The sequence below is a fragment of the Lynx rufus genome, unplaced genomic scaffold (genome assembly GCF_022079265.1).
Source record: "Lynx rufus isolate CCGP_SWC_20201006 ecotype Redwood Valley unplaced genomic scaffold, mLynRuf1.p SCAF_6, whole genome shotgun sequence".
Taxonomy (NCBI): domain Eukaryota; kingdom Metazoa; phylum Chordata; class Mammalia; order Carnivora; family Felidae; genus Lynx; species Lynx rufus.
In genome coordinates, this window is record NW_025814878.1 from 58,051,194 (window position 1) to 58,076,158 (window position 24,965).

The 24,965-nt window shown below is 35.8% G+C and overlaps 1 non-coding gene and 1 pseudogene across 1 annotated transcript; one reads left to right on the forward strand and one right to left on the reverse strand.

Annotated features, from left to right (window-relative positions):
- The first annotated feature begins 11,140 nt into the window (after positions 1-11,140).
- Positions 11,141-12,020, forward strand: LOC124529009 (40S ribosomal protein S2-like; annotated as a pseudogene).
- A 9,286-nt stretch (positions 12,021-21,306) lies between these two features.
- On the reverse strand, positions 21,307-21,435 carry LOC124529529 (small nucleolar RNA SNORA76). The gene has a single exon (XR_006966415.1). It is a non-coding gene; the product is annotated as a small nucleolar RNA SNORA76 (small nucleolar RNA).
- Positions 21,436-24,965: the final 3,530 nt, after the last annotated feature.

The window sequence follows — 24,965 nt, forward strand, 5'->3', positions numbered from 1 at the left end:
TGGGACAGAGAGAGACAGAGCATGAATGGGGGAGGGGCAGAGAGAGAGGGAGACACAGAATCAGAAACAGGCTCCAGGCTCTGAGCCATCAGCCCAGAGCCTGACGCGGGGCTCGAACTCACGGACCGCGAGATCGTGACCTGGCTGAAGTCGGACGCTTAACCGACTGCGCCACCCAGGCGCCCCATAAATAAACTTTTAGAAAAAAATTTTAAAAAAGAGGCAACATTCAGAAACAAAGACTTCAAATTCTGTCATTTAATTTGAATTTTCAGCATATTAAGGGATAGTTTTCTTCACTTGCCACCTACATGCCACTGATTGATAACATCCTTTATTTTCATGCCCCTAGATGTCCTTTTTTCTTTTAAAGCTTATAACATTTATTTATTTTTGAGTCAGAGACAGAGTGGGGGGGGGGCAGAGAGAGAGGGAGACACAGAATCCAAAGTAGGCTTCAGGCTCTGAGCTGTCAGCAGAGAGCCTGATGGGGAGCTTGAACTCACGAACTGTGAGATCATGACCTGAGCCAAAATCAAGAATCAGATGCTTAACCAACTGAGCTGCCCAGATGTCCCGCCCTTGTATGTTCCAAAGTGTTACTTACTTTCACACCTAAACATGCTTTTACAAGCCCAAGGTACATTTTACTATCCAACTTCCGGGAAGAGTGGTTCCAAAATAAATGATACAAAATTTAATGGAATAATACTAACTACATATTGTACTTGAGGAAAATATCTTCAAATGATACATTTTCAAGAAAGGCTGGAACTAAAAAAAAAAAAAGAAAAAAAAAGAAAGGCTGGAACTATGCTGATATGCTTCATAGAAGTGAGTTAAATACAATGTTTATAATTTGAACCACTTTGTAAATGTTGGGGAAAAAGTTTTAATATCCAACTTACTTTCTGTATATGTCACAAAACAGTTAAAAATTATTATTTTTCTGAGATCTTTTAAGTCTTCTATATATTCTAATTTCTTGGTAGTTTTTCTTTCCCTAGCATGTATCATTTACTAGAAACCTGAAGTACTCATAAAAAAAAATAAATATTGCTTGTAGACATGCAGATGATTTCAAATATTTCTGCACTTCACGGTGAATTGCTCATTCACCTGAGTGTTTAACAGTGTCAGTGTGCTCAACATTATCATATTTAATTGAATAGTTCAACAAGATAATATGCCAGGGCACACACCATCCTGTGAAATCATTCAATGCATTATGCTCACTATAAATAAAGCAATACTTAAATGTAATACAGGGGACTTAGAAGAAATTACACAAAAAAAGAGAGGAGAAAGGAAGGCAAGAAAAGGCATGTTGAGAGAAAAAAGGTAAGGTAGATAGACGTTTCAGAAGAGACTTCTGAAGGCTGATATCACCAATTCTTAAACCTCATTTTATTGAATGACACTAAGAGTAAATATTAAAAAAGAGAATATGTTTGAATACTATGAATATGGCAAATGAGCACTGTTTCTGGTGCTTTAACCTAGATCAGGGTTAGTAGATAAAGCTTCTGCAAAGGACCAGACAGTAACAATCACATGGCTTTGGGGGCCATATGAAAGCAGTCATAGATAATATATTAACACATGAGTGTCTCTGTTCCAGCAAAACCTGATATACAAAACAAATGTTTGGCCAGAGTTGGCTCACGGTCTTATATTACTGATTCCTGATCTAGAGAGTAAATTCAGCTCATCCTTGAGCTTGGATGGTCTAAAATATCATGGACAATAGAATCAGGCCTTTCAGTTTATTAGGGATCCAGTGACATCTTTGGAGGTCATTCTTTTTCCTTCATGGAATGACCCAAAGCACATATGACATCAGCTGTTTCTGGCCCTCTCCCACTGGTGTGCTCTTTCTCTATCTCTGTCTCTAAAGTAAACATTAAAAAAAAATTAAATTTAAATTTATGCAAATTAAGTATTCTCCATTATTAAAATTACTAAGATAATATACTATAGAATGATGTCAGCATTATCTTTCTCAATTCTATTCATTATTTGGAATTGATCAAGAACAATATTCCTAATATTGTCACATTTCCTACTTTCACTGAACTAAATATCATAATAAGCCTATCTATTCATCTGGTTCCTAGTAGCAAGATAGGTGCTCCTATAGATGTTTCCCAAAGCTGTTAAAAGTTGGCAAAAAACTTAGGAATCTGAGGTACCAGGCTTGTATTCCAGCTTTTTTCACTGACTCAATGTGTGATCTCAGATAGATTATTTAATATCTCTGAACTTCATTTTCCAGAGATGTAAAATGATGACAATAATATCTAACAAATGACTATTGTGAAAATAAGAAAAGTAAGTATCTTCTTCCACAGTTGGAGTCAAATATATGTTAATTCCCTTTCCTTCTTTCCCTATTCTAAATGGATGCTTCTTAGAGTGTAAAAATACCAGAAACCCTTTTTATCATATGACTATTCATTCAGGAAGAAAAGCCATTGTGAATAAAATCATTTAAAAAGAGGGATCAAATTTCTATTGTAATTAATCAGGGGGGCAATGGCCTAATTGAGATTTTACATCAAGTAAAAAAAATGATTAAAAATATGATTAAAAATTATGTACATAACTTTCTTGTATTTAACAAAATAAAGTTAATCCTGTAACAATCATGTGCTAATTCTTAGAATAAAAGAAAGGATTCAGAAAAGGAAGATGGCAACGTAGGAGGATGCTGGGCTCACCGCGTCCTGATCACTTAGATTCCACCCACACCTGCCTAAATAACCCAGAAAACCGCCAGAAGACTAGCAGAATGGATTCTCCTGAGCCAAGCATAGACAAGAGGCCCGGGGAAGAGGGGACCCTCCCAAAGCGGATCACCGAAGGAAAAGCAAGCTGAACCTGCTCCTCCCGCCCCTGTGTACCCTACCGATCCACCCCAGCTAATACGCCAGATCCCCAACACCACAAGCCTGGCAGTGAGCAAGTAACCCAGATAGGCCACGCCACCCCACAGTGAATCCCGCCCCTAGGAGAGGGGAAGAGAAGGCACACACCAGTCTGACTGTGGCACCAGCGGTGGGCTGGGGGCAGACATCAGGTCTGACTGCGGCCCCGCCCACCAACGCAAGTTATTCAAGACAGCACAGGGGAAGTGCCCTGCAGTTCTGCACCACTCCAGGGACTATCCAAAATGATGAAACGGAAGAATTCCCCTCAAAAGGAATTCCAGGACTTAGCAACAGCTAACGAACTGATAAAAAAACAATTTAAACAATATAACAGAAAGTGAATTTAGAATAATAGTCATAAAATTAATCGCTGGGCTTGAAAACAGTATAGAGGACAGCAGAGGATCTATTGCTACAGAGATCAAGGGACTAAAAACAGCAAAGAGGAGCTAAAAAATGCTATTAATGAGCTGCAAAATAAAATGGAGATGACCATGGCTCGGACTGAGGAGGCAGAGGAGAGAATAGGTGAACTAGAAGATAAAATTATGGAAAAAGAAGAAGCTGAGAAAAAGAGAGATAAAAAAATCCTGAAATATGAGGGGAAAATTAGAGAACTAAGTGATGCACTAAGAGAAATAATCTATGCATAATTGGTATTCCAGAGGAGGAAGAGAGAGGGAAAGGTGCTGAAGGTGCCCTTGAAGAAATCATAGCTGAGAACTTCCCTGATCTGGGGAAGGAAAAGGCATTGAAATCCAAGAGGCACAGAGAATTCCCTTCAGACGTAACTTGAATCGATCTTCTGCATGACATATCATAGTGAAACTGGCAAAATACAAGGATAAAGAGAAAATTCTGAAAGCAGCTAGGGATAAACGTGCTCTAACATATAAAGGAAGACCGATAAGACTCATGATGGATCTCTCTACTGAAACTTGGCAGGCCAGAAAGGAATGGCAGGAAATCTTCAATGTGATGAACAGAAAAAATATGCAGCCGAGAATCCTGTATCCAGCAAATCTGTCATTTAGAATAGAAGGAGAGATAAAGGTCTTCCCAAACAAACAAAAACTGAAGGAATTCGTCACCACTAAACCAGCCCTACAAGAGATCCTAAGGGGGACCCTGTGAGACAAAGTACCAGAGACATCACTACAAACATGAAACCTACAGACATCACAATGACTCTAAACTCATATCTTTCTATAATAACACTGAACATAAATGGACTAAATGCACCAACCAAAAGACATAGGGTATCAGAATGGATAAAAAAATAAGACCCATCTATTTGCTGTCTACAAGAGACTCATTTTAGACCTGAGGACACCTTTAGATTGAGAGTGAGGGGATAGAGAACTATTTATCATGCTACTGGAAGCCAAAAGAAAGCTGGAGTAGCCATACTTATATCAGACAAACTAGACTTTAAATTAAAGGCTGTAACAAGAGATGAAGAAGGACATTATATAATAGTTACAGGGTCTATCCATCAGGAAGAGCTAACAATTATAAATGTCTATGCGCCGAATACCAGAGCCCCCAAATATATAAAACAATTACTCATAAACAGAAGCAACCTTATTGATAAGAATGTGGTAATTGCAGGGGACTTTAACACCCCACTTACAGAAATGGATAGATCATCTAGACACACGGTCAATAAAGAAACAAGGGCCCTGAATGACACATTGGATCAGATGGACTTGACAGATCTATTTAGAACTCTGCATCCCAAAGCAACAGAATATACTTTCTTCTTGAGTGCACATGGAACATTCTCCAAGATAGATCACATACTGGGTCACAAAACAGCCCTTCAGAAGTATACAAGAATTGAGATCATACCATGCATACTTTCAGACCACAATGCTATGAAGCTTGAAATCAACCACAGGAAAAAGTCTGGAAAACCTCCAAAAGCATGGAGGTTAAAGAACACCCTACTAAAGAATGAATGGGTCAACCAGGCAATTAGAGAAGAAATTTAAAAATATATGGAAACAAACGAAAATGAAAATACAACAATACAAATGCTTTGGGATGCAGTGAAGGCAGTCTTGAGAGGAAAATACATTGCAATCTAGATTGCCTATCTCAAGAAACAAGAAAAATCCCAAATACAAAATCTAACAGCACAACTAAAAGAAATAGAAGCAGAACAGCAAAGACAGCCTAAGCCCAGTAGAAGGAGAAAAATAATAAAGATCAGAGAAGAAATAATATAGAATCTAAAAAAACTGGAGAGCAGATCAATGAAACCAAGAGTTGGTTTTTTGAAAAAAACAAAACAAAACAAAACAAAATTGATAAACCTCTAGCCAGGCTTCTCAAAAAAATGGGAGATGACCCAAATAGATAAAATCATGAATGAAAATGGAATTATTACAACCAATACCTCAGAAATACAAGCAATTATCAGGGAATACTATGAAAAATTATATGCCAACAAATTGGACAACCTGGAAGAAATGGACAAATTCCTAAACACCCACACTCTTCCAAAACTCAATCAGGAGGAAATAGAAAGCTTGAAGAGACCCATAATCAGCAAAGAAACTGCATCAGTTCTCAAAAATTTCCCAACAAATAAGAGTCCAGGACCAAATGGCTTCCCAGGGGAGTTCTACCAGACGTTTAAAGCAGAGATAATACCTATCCTTCTCAAGCTATTCCAAAAAATAGAAGGGGAAGGAAAACTTCCAGACTCATTCTATGAAGCCAGTATTACTTTGATTCCTAAACCAGACAGAGACCCAGTAAAAAAAGAGAACTACAGGCCAATATCCCTGATGAATATGGATGCAAAAATTCTCAATAAGATACTAGCAAATCGAATTCAACAGCTTATAAAAAGAATTATTCACCATGATCAAGTGGGATTCATTCCTGGGATGCAGGGCTGGTTCAACATTCACAAATCAATCAATGTGATACATCACATTAATAAAAGAAAAGATAAGAACCATATGATCCTGTCAATCGATGCAGAAAAGGCCTTTGACAAAATCCAGCACCCTTTCTTAATAAAAACCCTTGAGAAAGTCGGGATAGAAGGAACATACTTAAACATCATAAAAGCCATTTATGAAAAGCCCACAGCTAACATCATCCTCAACGGGGAAAAACTGAGAGCTTTTTCCCTGAGATCAGGAACACGACAGGGATGTCCACTCTGACTGCTCTTGTTTCAACGTTTATTTATTTTTGGGACAGAGAGAGACAGAGCATGAACGGGGGAGGGGCAGAGAGAGGGAGACACAGAATCTGAAACAGGCTCCAGGCTCTGAGCCATCAGCCCAGAGCCCGATGCGGGGCTCGAACTCACGGACCGTGAGATCGTGACCTGGCTGAAGTCGGACGCTTAACCGACTGCGCCACCCAGGCGCCCCTCTGACTGCTCTTGTTTAACATAGTGTTGGAAGTTCTAGCATCAGCAATCAGACAACAAAAGGAAATCAAAGGCATCAAAATTGGCAAAGATGAAGTCAAGCTTTCACTTTTTGCAGATGACATGATATTATACATGGAAAATCCGACAGACTCCACCAAAAGTCTGCTAGAAATGATACATGAATTCAGGAAAGTTGCAGGATACAAAATCAATGTACAGAAATCAGTTGCATTCTTATACACTAACAATGAAGCAACAGAAAGACAAATAAAGAAACTGATCCCATTCACAATTGCACCAAGAAGCATAAAATACCTAGAAATAAATCTAACCAAAGATGTAAAAGATCTGTATGCTGAAAACTATAGAAAGGCTATGAAGGAAATTGGAGAAGATATAAAGAAATGGAAAAACATACTGTTCTCATAGGTTGGAAGAATAAATATTGTCAAAATGTCAATACTACCCAAAGCTATCTACACATTCAATGCAATCCCAGTCAAAATTGCACCAGCATTCTTCTCAAAGCTAGAACAAGCAATCCTAAAATTCACATGGAACCACAAAAGGCCCCGAAAAGCCAAAGGAATTTTGAAGAAGAAGACCAAAGCAGGAGGCATCACAATCCCAGACTTTAACCTCTACTACAAAGCTGTAATCATCAAGACAGCATAGCATTGGCACAAAAACAGACACATAGACCAATGGAATAGAATAGAAACCCCAGAACTAGACCCACAAAAGTATGGCCAACTAATCTTTGACAAAGCAGGAAAGAATATCCAATGGAAAAAAGACAGTCTCTTTAACAAATGGTGCTGGGAGAACTGGACAGCAACATACAGAAGATTGAAACTAGACCACTTTCTCACACCACTCACAAAAATAAACTCAAAATGGATAAAGGACCTGAATGTGAGACAGGAAACCATCAAAACTCTAGAGGAGAAAGCAGGAAAAGACCTCTCTGACCTTAGCCGTAGCAATGTCTTACGTGACTCATCCCCAAAGGCAAGGGAATTAAAAGCAAAATGAACTACTGGGACCTTATGAAGATAAAAAGCTTCTGCACAGCAAAGGAAACAACCAACAAAACTAAAAGGCAACCAACGGAATGGGAAAAGATATTTGCAAATGACATATCGGTCAAAGGGCTAGTATCCAAAATCTATAAAGAGCTCACCAAACTCCACACCTGAAAAACAAATAATCCAGTGAAGAAATGGGCAGAAAACATGAATAGACACTTCTCTAAAGAAGACATCCGGATGGCCAACAGGCACATGAAAAGATGCTCAACGTCGCTCCTCATCGGGGAAATACAAATCAAAACCACACTCAGATATCACCTCGCGCCAGTCAGAGTGGCCAAAATGAACAAATCAGGAGACTATAGATGCTGGAGAGGATGTGGAGAAACGGGAACCCTCTTGCACTGTTGGTGGGAATGCAAATTGGTGCAGCCACTCTGGAAAACAGTGTGGAGGTTCCTCAAAAAATTAAAAATAGACCTACCCTATGACCCAGCAGTAACACTGCTAGGAATTTACCCAAGGGATACATGAGTACTGATGCATAGGGGCACTTGCACCCCAATGTTTATAGCAGCACTCTCAACAATAGCCAAATTATGGAAAGAGCCTAAATGTCCATCATGATGAGTGGACAAAGAGTGGATGAGTGGATAAAGAAATTGTGGTTTATATATACAATGGAGTACTACGTGGCAATGAGAAAGAATGAAATATGGCCCTTTGTAACAATGTGGATGGAACTGGAGAGTGTTTGCTAAGTGAAGTAAGTCATACAGAGAAAGACAGATACCGTATATTTTCACTCTTATGTGGATCCTGAAAAATTTAACAGAAACCCATGGGGGAGGGAAAGGAAAAAAAAAAAGAGGTTAGAGTGGGAGAGAGCCAAAGCATAGGAGACTCTTAAAAACAGAACAAACTGAGGGTTGATGGGGGGTGGGAGGGAGGGGAGGGTGGGTGATGGGTATTGAAGAGGGCATCTTTTGGGATGAGCACTGGGTGTTATATGGAAACCAATTTGACCCTAAACTTCATATATTAAAATAAATAAATAAATAAAAATTTAAAAAAGAATAAAAGAAAGGATTGTGTTAATGGAAAGTGAGATATAAGTGTTTTGAATAAAATATACCATAATGTGATATGATATATATGTGAGATCATTCTAATTTTTTAGCCTAAAGTATTATTTTTGCAAAAGAAATTACAGAGGATTTAAAACAAAAAAATCCTTCAAGAAATAGACAAATAATGGATAAAGGTTAAGAAAACAAAGAACCACTTGCTACTTAACACATTATAGCATGCACCTCTATTTCAGATATTCTACATACCCCATGTTGGCTTATAACCAAATTTTCTTAATTGCAACAGTAAACTGTTAGACAAATTATGCATGTATTAAAAAATAAACCTTTGTAAATGTTAGGTAGAAATAGTTTGATTGTTATTATGTACAAATTGTGGAAATAGTCATTTGAAGCAATTTTATTGCTGAATTGTCTGTTTGGAAGATATTAAAAAAGTACTGGGAGATATATGAAATGATGTTTCTATAATTGTCCTTAGAAACTCACACTTGGCTGTAATGAGATGAACCACGATTAACCTTATTAATATAATTAGCACGTAACTTAAATATAATACACATCTTTCTCAGAAGAATTAATTTACTTCAGTATTTTTTAAAAAATTGGCTTTTTAAAGACCTAGTAGCAAACATACAATATTTCTTAATGGAATTTAAATATTGGCACAATTGTTGTAACATAGTAGGATAACTATAGAAGTTGAAAATATGAAGTTAAAATTTACAGTATAGATATGAAGCATAGTAGTTATAGTTTTTTTTAATGTTTATTTATGAGCCATTGCAAGTGGGGGAGGGGCAGAGAGAGGAGGACAGAGGATCAGAAGCAGGCTTTGCACTGGCAGCAGTGAGCCCAACATGAGGCTCTAACTCATGAACAGTGAGATCATGACCTGAACTGAAGTCAAAGGCTCAACTGAATGTGCCACCAAGGTGCCCCTTGTAGTTATAATTTTTAAGTCCTGGAATCCTAACATAACACATGGGATTAAAAATAACACCATGTATGTTCCATTCCCCTTGGACATATTCTCTTACTGTGTCTCTTCTTAGTGCATGAAATAGCACATAAATTTTGACATATTCCAAACAGACCAAGAAACTACTTGTTGTCACAATGAGTAGTCTGCTACCCAAAGTTAAGAGTATTTTCTTAGATATTAAATCAGTCCTCCCTCAATGAATTGGAAATTTTATTATAGTGAAATGAACAGGTTTGGTAACCCTGGTTAATCTTGCAATTAAATGTACCTGGATCATAAAGAACTATAATCCTTCTAAAAAAGTGGGTAAATTGGGCAACATACTGCCCACTTATTTAACTAGTACAACATAAGCATTTTCATAAAATACATAAATGGGATGAAAGCTCTAGTTTAAAATATAAATGAAATCAGTGGAACCCTATGCTTTTCAATATTTATAAACCACATGATCATGAATAAAATTGAACAAGATCTTACAAATATAAATGTATAACTTGCAGGAGGTATCTAATATTATACAAGGATTCTTACTGAGGCATTAAAATAATACACCACATTATGCTATTTAAGAGGTCTCAAAATTTTAACATAATTTCAGACTGTAAAAAGGAGGAAAATTCTTAGCTAATCATTCTCAATGTCCAAACGTTAAATGTGGGGGCACCTGGGTGGCTCAGTCGGTTGAGCGTCCGACTTCAGCTCAGGAAATGATCGCACAGTTCGTGAGTTCGAGCCCCACATGGGGCTCTGTGCTGACAGCTCAGAGCCTGGAGCCTGCTTCCAATTCTGTGTATTATATTTAAGTTCTTAAATATAAGTTACTTAAATTAAGCTGTGTATTATATTTAAGTTATTTGCTAATTATATTAATAAGTTTAATCATGGTTCCTATCTTTACAGCCAAGTGTGAGTTTCTAAGGACAATTATAGAAACATCATTTCATATATTTCCCAGTACTTTTTAATATCTTCCAAACAGACAATTCCCTCTCTCTGTGTCCCTTTCCCCCTCCCACTCTGTCTCTTTCTCTCAAAAATAAATAAGCGTTAATTTTTTTTTAAATGTGTTGTCTGGTGAAAAGTCATACATACATACCACTGGGGTAAGTATAAAGAAATAGCATTATTTTTGGCACTTGGTAAAACTCAAAGATAACCTTGAATTAGGAGATTCATAAGTAAAAGTTCATAAATAAAAGTTGAGAAGAATGGATCAGGCAATATCCTCCTGTGTTGAGTATGGCCTAGATTGAAGATAGGTAAATTTCACTGCTATCTCAGAAATAGTTTTAGGGCATGTTAGGGAGGCTGTTTAAAATCAGATTATTGAAATAAAGCTTCCAGGAAAAATTTTTAAAAAGGAATTGTTCACCAGTATATACATGATTCAGGCCATCATACTGAAATCACATCCACCCAGAGCAAACCAATTAGTTAGTGGCCAACATCTAGAAGACTGATCAAACCCAGCATTCCTTTGCATACTTCAGTCCAGTGGATGCAGTCCTTAACCAATTGATTCCAACACAAAACCCCATGTGCAAAAACAAACCTATCATTACAAGTTCAGTATTCTATTCCAAGAATCTAGATTTAATTCCCTACTGTTCTTATGAAACACAAAACTACATTACTGAACATTTTTAAATGCACTATAGTTTACAGATAAGACTTTTCTCTATTCTTCTCTGGCAAAACACCAAATGGTCGATGACGCTGGTGCTGCCAGAGGGCCTGGAGGACCCACAGCCCTGGAATGGGAGGCTGTGGTGGTTTCTGTGGAGGCTTCAGCAACGGCCTTCAGGCCTGGCCGCAGCGGGGCGGGGCGGGGGGGGGGGGGGTTGCAGGCGGTAGGGGGTAGACCAAGGAGCTTGTGGAGGCAAGACCAAAGACAAGGAGTGGATTCCTGTCACCGTGCTGGCCTGCCTGGTCAAGGACATAAGATCTATCTCCTCCCTGCCCATCAAAGAATCTGAGATCATTGACTTTTTCCTGGGGGCATCCCTCAAACATGAGGTTTTTAAGATTATGCCTGTGCAAAAGCAGACCCAGGCTGGCCAGTGGACCAGGTTCAAGGCGTTTGTTGCCATTGGGGATTACAATGGACACCTTCGTCGGTCTGGGTGTTAAGTGCTCCAAGGAGGTAGCCACTGCGATCTGTAGGGCCATCATCCTGGCCAAGCTTTCCATTGTCCCCATGCGGTGAGGCTACTGGGGTAACAAGATATGCAAGCCCCACAGTGTCCCATGCAAGGTGATGAGGCACTGTGGCCCTGTGCTGAGATGCCTCATCCCAGCCGCCAGAGGCACTGACATTGTCTCAACCCCTGTGCCAAAGAAGTTGCTGATGATAACCAGTACTGAGGACTGCTACACCTCAGCCATGGGCTGTACTGCCATCCTGGGCAATTTCGCCAAGGCCACTTTTGGTGCCGTTTCCAAGATCTACATCTATCTCGCCCCTAACCTTTGGAAAGAGACTGTGTTCACCAAGTCTGTCAGGAATTCACTGACCATCTTGTAAAGATCCACACCAGAGTCTCAGTGCAAAGGACCCAGGCTCCAGCTGTGACCACCACATAGTTTTGTATAAGAAAAATAAAGTGAATTAAAGATTGTTAAAAAAAAAAAAAAAGAATGTTTTCTCTGTTGGGAATAAATCCTTAAGTGTCAGAACTTTATGGTCCATTGATTATAGAGGTCTATAATCCTCAATATTGCAGCCTCCACTATTCTATAATTGTTGCCATCGGGCAATTTTTTAACCCCTGCACCTGAGTCTCAAAAAGTACCAAGGAGAGAGAAATAGCTAAAAGTTCATGGGATATTCTGAAAAACAACATTGAAAAATAATAGGGCAATTTAATAGTATCCTATAATCGGAAACCATTCACATTGTAACCTGTTTTGAAATATAAGCTTTTTGAGGGTAGGACTATGTCCTTTAAATGATAGCATATATTTGTATTTATATGAAACAAAAATAGTAATTTTAATATGTTGCTTTATTTATATATGAAATATAAGTATATAGTTTTATGTTTATATCTGCCTATTTATTATGAATGTTGGCTTTAGAACCAATACATTTCTGTGTCAAATAAGCACAGATGACACTTCGGTCTGTTTCACATCCCCATGGGCCTTGTGATGGCTTTCTGCATGGCACATAATGGTCTCTGTGACATTCAGGCTTGGATGTCATCCAACTTTTTAAAGCTAAATGTAGACAAGACTAAATTATTACTCATAGGGTCTCCTCAACATCAATCTTTATATTTCTTTTTAGTTCTTCCCTCTGACATCTAGTATATCCTCCTCAATGTCTCAGGGCTCATAACACTGAACTGATTTTAGATTCTGAGCTTTGTTTTTGATGTCCATATTAATCAGGTTGCAAAGTCATCTTATTATCATCCTAGAAGCCTTTCTAGGATATATCTCACTGAGTCTCCAAGGGACAGAAAAACCTTCAGATGTGCTTCCATTATTTCTTGCTAGGATTACCGTAATTCATTATATTCTGGCCTACCTGTCACCTCTACTCTTAGCTGCATAAAGCTAGTGCAGACTCTGGTAATGTGTAAAGGCATACAAAAACTGGAATAACTGATCACATTACTTCAGTAAAGAGGAAATTCTGCTTGCCTCTAGGAAAGCTGTGGATTGTTTAAGCCTTTATTCCACACAAACATGACGGGTTTCTGAACTATAGTCAAGTGACTTGTTATCACTAATTGCTATTTTTCTTTAGGAAAAGTGCCAAGCATTGAAAGTATTCATTTCCAAAAGCAAATTTACCTCATAGAAAACATAATAGTTATGATCCTGAAAGGAGGAATAATTAACATCTTATAAATTGATTCCCGTTTTTTGTGAACTTGAGAGAAGGGCTTATTATATAAAAGAATCTTGTTAAAAATCACATATTATTTTGTAATGCAAATAATCACTCCTATGTTTATCTGTACTGTAAATTTAAATGTTAGTAGTAGGATGTTAGGTTTAACAGGCAAGGAACACCTGCAATGATGCTGTAGAAATAATCACCTCTGTTTCAGTTGATTCTAAGCCATGAAAAAGTGCTGAAGGAGATCTTGCAATGCAGGGACAGATTTATAAGACTGTCTCTCATCTAGCCACTCACAGACATCAATCAAAGTGAACAATAAAACATACCTACATTCTATTTCAGATGTGATTAATTTGGGTACAGTATTTACATTTCTTCATTCTGGGCTTATTTTACTTTATTATTTTCCTTCATCCATGTCATGCTGTCCCAGTGTCAAAAGTCATTAGAAATCTCCTCTTTTTGTGATTAAATTGCTTTACTTCCCTTTATCTTCTATGTCAAAGCTGACATTGGAGGATCTTGAATGTAACAATATGGGTCTTTCTCCGCATCAAATCCATGATAGATATACAAAATAGGAAGGCATAAGACATGCTACAAACTCCCCATGCCCATTCCTCTTACCTAATTCTTATGTTTATCAGTTCTACTGAAGGCACTTCCTATGGTAGACTTTCAATATTATATTAATATAGGCATGTTGTTATGCAACATTCATTAGCCTATTAAAAACACTTCCCTGGGTAATAAATCTGAAAAATGACAATACTTCCCAGGATCATCACTTGCTTTAGGAACTGTAATATAAGGCAAAAAGCAAAGTACATTATCTTCACTAATGTTCAGGACAGATGGTAAGGGGCCAGGGATGATGTTGAGGATAAGAAGAATTTTGAAACTAAAATATTCCTTGAGACAAAAAAAAATATTGAGCTTCTCTTAAAAATCAATAATGATATATCATCTAAAAACACTACCTGTTATCCAATTTTTGAAATATTCTAAGTAGCAGGTAGATAGCAAATTTTGGAAAAGCAACCCTCTATAAAACTATTTTATCAAAATAAAGGTGAAAAGCTTCTGTAAGAGTAATAATCAGCACAGTGTCCTAAAGCAAGGGAAATCTTATCCTTTGTAGCCTTAAATCCAGGTTCAATCTCTCCTCTTATTAATAGCACCCTTCAATTACTCCCTTACAGTCTCCAAAAAAGTAACAGTTTCTTTTTTTTTTTTTTTTAATTTTTTTTTTTCAACGTTTATTTTATTTGTGGGACAGAGAGAGACAGAGCATGAACGGGGGAGGGGCAGAGAGAGAGGGAGACACAGAATCGGAAACAGGCTCCAGGCTCTGAGCCATCAGCCCAGAGCCCGACGCGGGGCTCGAACTCACGGACCGCGAGATCGTGACCTGGCTGAAGTCGGACGCTTAACCGACTGCGCCACCCAGGCGCCCCAAAAGTAACAGTTTCAACAGTAAAAGCAGTGGCTACACCTTCCTTCACTATGAACTATGAGCTCCTCCATCTTCTACACCATCCTTGATTAGCAGGAAAGTTGTTATGTTTCCAAATTTCAGTTGATCATAAACACTTTTCCCCTCTCTACATGAGTCCAAAACATACATCCTAACATGTTTTGAGAATTCCTCACACTGAAAAGGGTTCTGAGTATAAGGACCGAACAGTTTTATTTTTCTAAGACATGAAAAACTAGAAATCTTTATGTTGCAAACTCATTTATAAGGTCCACTCATTCATTTCTTCATTTATTAATAAAGCACTATTTATTGATATTAGAATATCTACAAGATAACCAAGTACATCTTTAAAGTACCATCAAAGAGCATCAAAAATATGAGAAAATTTCTAATGTTTAACATCTTATTCAAAATAGTCACCATGAAAATTATCAAATTTGTATTATAGTGCAAACTTATTTTGTATCATATATCTTATTTTATTATTTTATTTTATTTTATTTTATTTTATTTTATTTTATTTTATTTTATTTTATTTTATTTTATTTTATTTTATTTATTTTTGAGAGAGTGAGACAGTGCAAGCCGGGAAGAGGCAGAGAGAGAGGGAGACACAGGATCTGAAGCAGGCTCCGGGCTCTGAACTGTCAGTACAGAGCCCGACACGGGGCTCGAACCCACGAACTGTGAGATCATGACCCGAGGCGAAGTTGATGCTCAACCAACTGAACCACCCAGGCGCCCCACCATATATTTTAAATAGTATTTGGTGAAGGAGAGCTCTACCCTCTTATCAATGTTTAGGGCTTCTAGAGTCTGTCTAGACCTGCAGACGCCATGCCAGGAGGTGGCATAATACTATGAATTAGATAGATGAGGTCCCTGTTCTCAAGAATGTTGTAAAAAAAAAAAAAGTTAATAAATAAAGAGAATTACAGATTGTGATAAATGCCATCAGATAGTAATGGAAGATGAGGAACCTGACTTAGAGGCAGTGGTTATGAAGGCTTCTCTGAAAACAACATTTAAGCTGATAACTAATGGGTGATAATCAACTTTTCTTTCAAAGAGACAGGACAATAGCATCCTAGCAGTTTTAGAAGCCACAGTAAAAGTCCAATGAAAAGAAGGGGCTTGAAATGATCAAGAAAAAATAAATCAGAACAGCATGGTCAGAGTATATTGACTGAGTGAAGAAAGCGTCAAGAGGAATTTGGAGAGGGAGGCAGAAGAACAAATGAGGACCCATGAACTAAATAGAGCTGTGATAAGTAGTTCCAATATTGTTCTAATTGAAATGGAAACTACTGAAACAATTTAGCAGAAAAATCAAAGTGACATGATCTATGATCTTAACAAATCATTCTGGCTACTGAGTGTAGATTTGAGAAATAATACAGATGAGAGTCCTCAAGTTCTAGTTTGAAAAATTGAGTGGATAATTGTTTCTTAAGAAACAATAAAACTTCTGAGATAAGGAGTCAGAAGGAAGAAGATAAATGAAATAAGGAACAAAATACAACATTTTCTTTTGGACTAATTAAGTTTGAAAAGTTCATGAAAAGATATCAAGTAGGTAGTTTGAATATAGAAGTCTGGAATTTAAAGATGTCAAAGCTTAAAATATAAATTTGGGAGTCTATAGCATTTACAGTATATTTAAAACTAAAAGTTTGGAGGACATCATCTAGGAAGTAGGGTACAGCTAAAGAAAAGAAAATATGACCCAATCTCAAGGTACTCCATTCAGTAGTAGTTAGGAAAGGAGACTGATTATGAAGATAGGAGAAGAGGCAAGAGAAATGAAGATAAGTGATGAGAGTATTTCAAGAAGAAAAGAGTGGTCAAATGTTGTATGCTTGAAGAAAATAAGAGGTGAGAATTGTCCATCAGGCTTGGCTAATGGACCATGGCTGTCATTGGTATCAGAGACAAGGCATGGTGGAGATAAAAATTGGAAGGAAGATACAGTGTTAGATAATGAATTGTGCATGAGAAAGTGGAGATTAACAGGTTAGGTTTATTCCATACACTGTGGAAGTGTTATTTCAAAGCAAAATACATTTAAGTGGAACTAAGAACTAAAGACAAATGTTACTGTAAAATATTAAATAATGGCACAAAGCAGAGAGTGCCTCTTTAACACACCTAGGCTGCCCAGTTCTGTACAGGACTTTAGGTTGATTTTTTAAGGATTAAAAAGTACAATGGGGCATCTGGGTGGCTCAGTTGGTTAAATGTCTGACTTTGGCTCAGGTCACGATCTCAGGGTTTGTGAGTTTGAGACCTGCATTGGGCTCTCTGCTGTCAGTGCAGAGTCCGCTTCGGATCCTCTGTCTCCTTCTTTCTCTGCCCCTCCCTCTCAAAAATAAATTTTAAAAAACATAAAAAAAGGAAATCTTTAAAAAAAAATACAAGAGTGAAAAGAGAACTTAAATTCATGTAATTTATTTTCCAGATAACAGCAGTTCTTCATTCAGCTGCTCATTTAAGGATGAATAAGTAAACAAAAAGCACCTATAAACTATTTTTGCAAAAAAAAAAATGTTCTGCAACGGAAAGAAGAAAATAAATATAGTGTGACATATATAGACGAAGAATTTATTAAACAATAATATAAAATTTTAGATGATAAGCACTGGGCACTCTCAAAAAAATGAAAATATTTTAAAAAGACGAAAGAAAAGAGACTGAATAAAAACTAAACCGAAGGATCTAAGAAAATACCTTGAAGAAAAAAATCATGTCATCATAAAATTTAAATATTATTAGAAACAGTCAAATGAAGAATCAACAATGCTAAAAATTGAACCTATGATGTGGAGAACAACCTTGAGAAAAGCACAGGCAAATATAAATTGGAAACATCAATCAGAAAAGGAGAGTATACAATTAAATCCAACAAATATTGAATCTGTGTATCTGAAGAAGAGAATGAAATAGAAAAATATGCTCAACTGCATAACAAGTACAAGGCTGTTGGTAAGTATGGGTTTTCCAATTATACAACAATGCTTTCACCTAAGATTCTTTCCACAAATAAGTTTGTATCCATTTTAAGTAGGCTCCTCATGCAGCATGGAGTCCAAGATAGGGTTTGAACTCACAACCCTGAGATCAAGACCTGAGCTGAGATCAAGGGTTGGACGCTTAACTGACTGAGCCACCTATCTACCTTGTGGCTGGCTATATTTAGGTAGCAAGAACTGACTGCAGTTTTATAGCTCAGAAAAAAAGGTATTTGTAAAGCAGGTGACCTCTCCCTCTTTTTCAGTTGTCTTAATGGAAAGATAGGATTAATCAAAATTTAAAATTCCAAATTAAAACATAATTGAGCTAGTAACTTCCCTGCCCTATCTTGTCTTTATTGCTGGGTTAATATTTACTGTTGCTTATATCTAAATATAAGATGATATGGTCTAAAACTGGAAATGCTGATAGCCTTTAGTTATTAAGAATATTATGGAAGAAGTAAATAGTAGACTTATTTTGGTTGGATAGTAACTGAAGATGACAGTACAGCCAGAGCTTCAGAGAACGCTTGCAATTCTTTTTCACCACAAAATAGTGGCTGAGAGAAAAAAAAATTACATGTATGTATTTATAATATATAACAACACACATTTCTCCTATTTAGACAGGCAAAATATGCTAATATATTTGCAAATCTGTTTAAAATGGATATAATTTAGAAACTATGAACCATCAAAACTGACTCAAGAAAAACTAAATACACCAATAACAATGGAAAAAACAAAGAAAGTTGTCAACCATATCTCAGAAATATATTGGCAAATATTATTATAATTATTCTAAACCTATGAAGGAAAGCTTTCTATTACTTATGATTTTATAGATCTAATGTCAAAGCCTTATAAAAATAACTAAACAAATTATATGTAAAGTTTATTTTTTAACATTAGGGTCAAAGTTCTTAATAAAACAATAGCATATAAATTTAATTATATATTAAAATATGATTCAAAGTGATTTTTAAAATATTCCGGTATTTCAAAGACTATTTATACATCCTTCAATAGGTCAGAGAATAAAACTATAAGATCACCTCAAAAAACGTCTAAAATTTATAGGCTAAAATTCAAGATCCATTGTAGAATTAAAAGAAAAAATTAAATGCTATTTAAAAAGCAATATAAGTCATCATTATGCTGAATCTACCAAAACCAGGAATAAGAAAAAAATTATACTTTCATATTACTTTACAAAAAGCTATTAAAGTAATTCAAGATGAACATAAAAACAACAAAATATATAAACATTGGAAATGAGAAGGACAAATTATCATCATTAGCAAATAACATTTTTATCTACCTAAAAAAAAAAAAACAAAGAGAACCAAACCTTAAAAAATTAGAGTTCTTTATGATGATAGTAAAACTAACATTTGAAAAACAATTATTTTCTTATATACCAATGTCAAATATAAAATCTAATATGAAAATAATAATTCCCATTGGCCAAAAATATATAAAGATATCAAATTTCTCAAAATAAATGTAATAAAAAATCTATAGAAATATGTAGAGAAATAACATTAAATTAACTTAGGGAGATAATACAATATAAATGAAAATATAAAGCTCTGTTTTTAAAAAGGCAGAACTATAAACTTGCCAAATGGTAATTCTAATCCAAATTTCAATAGAATCTTTTGGAGGAAACTTGTGTATAGTGTTTTATGAAAAATAAATTAGATAAGCAAAGACTGAAAAAAACTATATTTACCTTAACATGTATGAAAATCTAGAGAAATTTAACAATTGAATATAGTGATGTTTATAAAGAAATAAAGCAATGGAAGAGAAAACAAAATTCAAGAAAACTAGAATAATACCCTTAATATTTAGTATCATAGAAAATCAATACCTCAAATCAATATCAATACTTAAAATCTCAGGAAAATGATGCAGTTTTAGAAACTGGACTATAATTTGGGAAAACTGTGAAGTAAATTCATTTTGCTTTGTTTCATAATTTTAACATAGATTTTAATATAGTATTTTAGTCTTAACATTCCACTTTTTAGGAATTCAAGAATCAAAACACATTGTAAGTTCAAAATATATATCTTAGTGTTATTAGTAAAAAAAGGAATTAAAATATGTTGACTAAATGTATTACTGTACATAAATATTGACAACAGTTAATGTGATTTTGTAGAACATTTATGCAGTTTCATTCCATTTACATTGAATGAAAAAGGCACGTTTAAAAAAAAGAAATTTTTTTTCTAGCTAGTGTGTTTGAATAATGGTTTTTATTTTTGTGACACACTGGATTTGATATAATTAGCATCTGAGAAAAATAAATAATTATATACTATTACTTGTTTTTAACATAAGCATTCCAACCCAGGATTCACCATTTATGACATACATATGTGATCTTGGGCAAATCAATTAACCTTGGGGAGTCTCAGTTCCTTCAACTAATAGTAAACAAACAAACAAAAAAAGGCTAAAATTCAAGTTCCATTCCAGAATTTAAAAAATTAAATGTTATTATTTTTTTATACATGCAATAATACATGTGTAATGTATACTGTGTCATGAGGATTTACTAATAGAAAACACCATTTTATATAATTCTATGGAGAAATATCTGATATGCAAAATGAGATAATTAAAATATGGGGGATATATATAACCTGAAAATGATAATTTTTCTATATTAACTTGACTGTATTAAATTTGGAAAAGAAATCTGTAGTAGGGTACAGAAATGTGGGTGTTTTCAAAAAAGCTTTATGGACTTTTCTGAATTACATCAAGAAAAACTGCAAAGTTCTTTTAAAAAAACCTCAAGTGAACTTAATATCATTTGACATCAATATTAAAATACACACAAGGCATACAATTAAATTTATGTGGATGGGGTTCTTAGGGAAATAAATATATCACAGTAAGCTTAAAACCTCAAAAAGTTGGAAAAAAAAACCCTACTACCAGAAAGTCAAGTAATGATAAATTCACATATTTATGTAACAAAAGTTTGGTCCTAATGTCTTGGCTTAATAAGGACACTACTTTATAAACCTTTGCCCACAGACTGCACATTTGTAAGATATACATGTCTTTACCTCTGTCATAATATGTTAAGAAATTGTTTAGGGAAGTGGTTTTCGTTTTTTAAATTTTTTTTTTTAATGTTTACTCATTTTTGAGACAGAGAGAGACAGGGCATGAATGGGGGAAGGTCAGAGAGAGAGGGAGACACAGAATCCGAAACAGGCTCCAGGCTCTGAGCTGTCAGCACAGAGCCCCACGCGGGGCTCGAACCCACGGACCGGGAGCATATCATGACCTGAGCTGAAGTCGGCCGCTTAACCAACTGAGCCACCCAGGCGCCCCATCATTTTTTAATTGCCTTTATGATGAACTGTGCTTCTTTGATGGAACCAAAATTTTTGAGGGTTGGCACAGACCAAGGATGAGAAGAAATGAATTAGTTGTCAATCTTACCCAAGTGCGCGTCATAGTTACTTTCCCAGTCGCCCGCAGCCACGGCCCGATGCAAGCCGTCTCTCGAGGTTAAAATGGTCGCGGGCGGATGACCCAGCAGCCCCATTTACGCGCAAGCGCGTGCTCTGGAGTTGCAGCCTGACCCCAGGCTCCAAGCGCAGACGCAGTGGGGGCTCAAAGGCAGTGAGGCATCATGGTTACGTTTAAGAGGCATTGAATACCAATCATTTGCCCTGACATTATATGCTTATAATTTCAATTCTTACAGAATTTTTTTCTAAATTATTTTATATCAGCTTTAAAAAATGTGTATATTGATAAGGTCAGTGAAGCTTAATGAATAAAAATAAGAGTTTTACATCAGAAGGACACTGGCTATTCCTCACTGAGATAGGTGATAATTTCTTTAAACACGAGGAGCCTCATTTGTGAATGGGTAACATATGGGTACTCACCACGCATGGTTGTTGGACGAATTAAATACAACGGGCACAGAAGCAGCAGCAGTAAATGTTCAATATTTTTAGTAATATTGGTGATAATTATATAACATCCTTTGGTTGTGTAACTATTCCTGAAAAGGTATGGGGTAAATATTCTTCATGTGTAAATTTTGTCAATAACTTAAACGTGAACTCTATAAGGAAAAGACTGCTGTATTGATTCACGTGTTTCAATTGCAGTTCTTCTTAGCTATATGATAATGGTAAAACTAGCTATCCATTTTCCTGCATTTACTAAGAGTGATATGCATATACAGACAGTCCCCAACTTAGGATGGCTCAACTTATGATATTTTGACTTTAACACTATGTGAAAGCAACATGCAATCAGTAGAAACTGTACTTTGAATTTTGAATTTTGATTTTTTCCCAAGATGGTTAGAATGACCATCATCAAAAAGGGAAGAGATGACAAGTGCTGGCAAAAATGTGAAAAAAAGAGAACACTTGTGTGCTACCGGTGGCATTGTGAACTGGTATAGTTCCTATGGAAAACACTATTAAGTTTCTTCAAAAAATTCAAAATAGAACTGCCATATGATCCAGCAATCCCACTTTTGGGAATATATCTGAAGGAAATGAAAACACCATGTTGATGAGATATATGCACCTCATGTTTGTAGCAGCGTTACCCACAGAAGGCAAGCCATGGAAACAACATAAATTTCCAGTAATGGATACATGGATAAAGAAATTGTAGCATAAATAAACAATGGAATATTATTCAGCCATAAAAAGAAGGAAATCCTGCCATTTGTGACAACATGGATAGACCCTGAGGGTATTATGGCTACGTGAAATAAGTTAGACAAAGAAAGACCAATAATATATGATCTCACTTACGTGTGGAATCTAAAAAACAAAACTAAACTGAAAGCCAAGACAAAATAAAACAAACTGATAGAAAAAGAGATGCAGTTTTGTTGTTTCTGGAGGCAGGGGATGAGGGATTGGGGAATTGGATGAAGGTGGTCAAAAGGTGCAAGCTTCTGGTTATAAGATAAATAAGTACTGCAGATATAACGTACAACATGATGACCATAGTTAAAACTACTCTATGGTAGATTTATCTGTGCGTTGTTAAGAGAGTAAATCCTAATAGTTGTTTTCACAAGGAAAAAGCTTTTTTTTTTTTTTTTTGGTATATATATGAGATGATGGATGTTAACTGTGCTAATCGTTTCACAATATACAAGTCATTATGCTATACACCTTAAACTTATACGGCGTTGCATGTCAATTATATCTCAATAAAACGGGAGAAAAATTAAAAGTATGAAAAATGATCAAATGCACAATAACCAAATAAATGTAAAAAAATGAGATTTTGAAATTTCACTATTAAATTGGCAAAAATTAAAATGTACATGATCCACCAATAATTACATGTGAAGACATTATGGCACATTAACATGATGAATTGATATTTGTCCATTAAATTGAGCTAGCACTAAAACATTTGAGTGGGAATGATTTCAACTTTCAAGGTGTACTCAGTGAGCAAAACAAGATGCTATCAAGGGTATAGCATACTAATTATTCTGTAAAAGAAAGAGACAAATTTCTATAAACTAAATAAATAGATCTATATTGCTATATTTATGTATGGAGCGTGCATGAGGTGTATAAGTGTGCATTTGTGTGTATTTACAAATATATATATTTATATATAAGTTTATACAAGTATAAATGTATGCATTGTGAAAGCATTTATATATAGAAACAGTGTGTATATATATATACTGGCTATATACTATATCTGTTCATGATGCAGGTATGGAAATATGGGAAAACTGAATGAAGAGAACAAAGGCTAGAAGAGTTAAAAATAACTGCTCTTTAAAAAATAATGGCACATAGGCTATAATCATATTTATACAAAATTATAAATATAAGGGAGAACCATAAGAATCAAAATTATTTTTTTTTTAATCTGCTGACTTACAGGTTGGTGACAATATTTTCAAATGAAAGAAGTAATTTCCCAATTAATGTCATTAATATGGTTCTATTTGGTGGTGAAAAACAAAACAAAACAAAACACGCTTCTACATGTATACACTTGCATGAGTGAAAGAAAGCCACACTAGCCTACTGACATTGCTTATTACAAGGCAGGAGAGGAGGCAGATACAATTGGAAGTGGCCCCATGACCAGGTGAATAACTACGTATCATCTTATGTATACTTAGTACAAAGACAATGTATTACATATGTTAAAACCTAGTTTAAAAATTCTCTGAAATTCCCCAACTGACCAATGTTGACATCTCTCTGCCCCTATTCAGCAGGAATAGTTACAGAAGAAAAGACCTTCCAGCCTCAACAACCTTAAAGATTTAAGGGTCCAAATGGTTCTGAGGGGAAAATGATGAGGAGAACAAAGCAAGAGAAATGTAGATAAAATTAAATTTCCTTACAACTTACAGCCCATTGATAAATGCCTGAGGCGAGCAGAGTGTGACATTCCTCAAGGCTTCAAGGTTGCCTTAATGTTCATGTTTTGCTAGACTAAAAGGGACCTTAGCTTAACAATAGCCAGACCTCCAGGATCCTGTAAATCTTCTTTAACATTGGAAATCTCTTTAGAGACTTTCATTCTCTCTACCCATCCCCCACAACTTAAAAGTAAAGTTTCAATCACTCCTCACAATCACAGTACACCTCTTTCAGCCTAAGGATCTTGTCCCTGTGCTTTAATAAAAACACCTATTTGCACCAAACAAAACAAAACAAAACAAAACAAAACAAAACAAAACACCTCTCAATTTCCTCAGATAAGACATAACAAGAGCCTTTAAAAATGCTCCTTTCTCATGACACCTGGTGGCTCAGTTGGTTGGGCATCCAACTTCATCTCAGGTCATGATCTCACAGTTCATGGGTTCAAGCCCCATGTCAGGCTCTGAGCCTGGAGTCTGCTTCAGATTCTGTCTCCTTTTCTCTCTACCCCTCCCCTGCTCATGGTGTGTCTCTCTCTCTCTCAAAAATGAAGAAACATTAAAAAATATATATTTTAAATGCTCCTTTCTCTTAATGTACTAAATTCTCTAGTAAGAATTTTTCTTAAGAATAGTTACATATGATTTCCAGAATTTATTTACAATATATCTCCCGTAGGATTGTATTTATAGGAGTAAAAAATTTGGACTAACTTTCCTCCAGCAAGAAGTTAACTAAATATGTTACATAAAATTTGATGTACACATA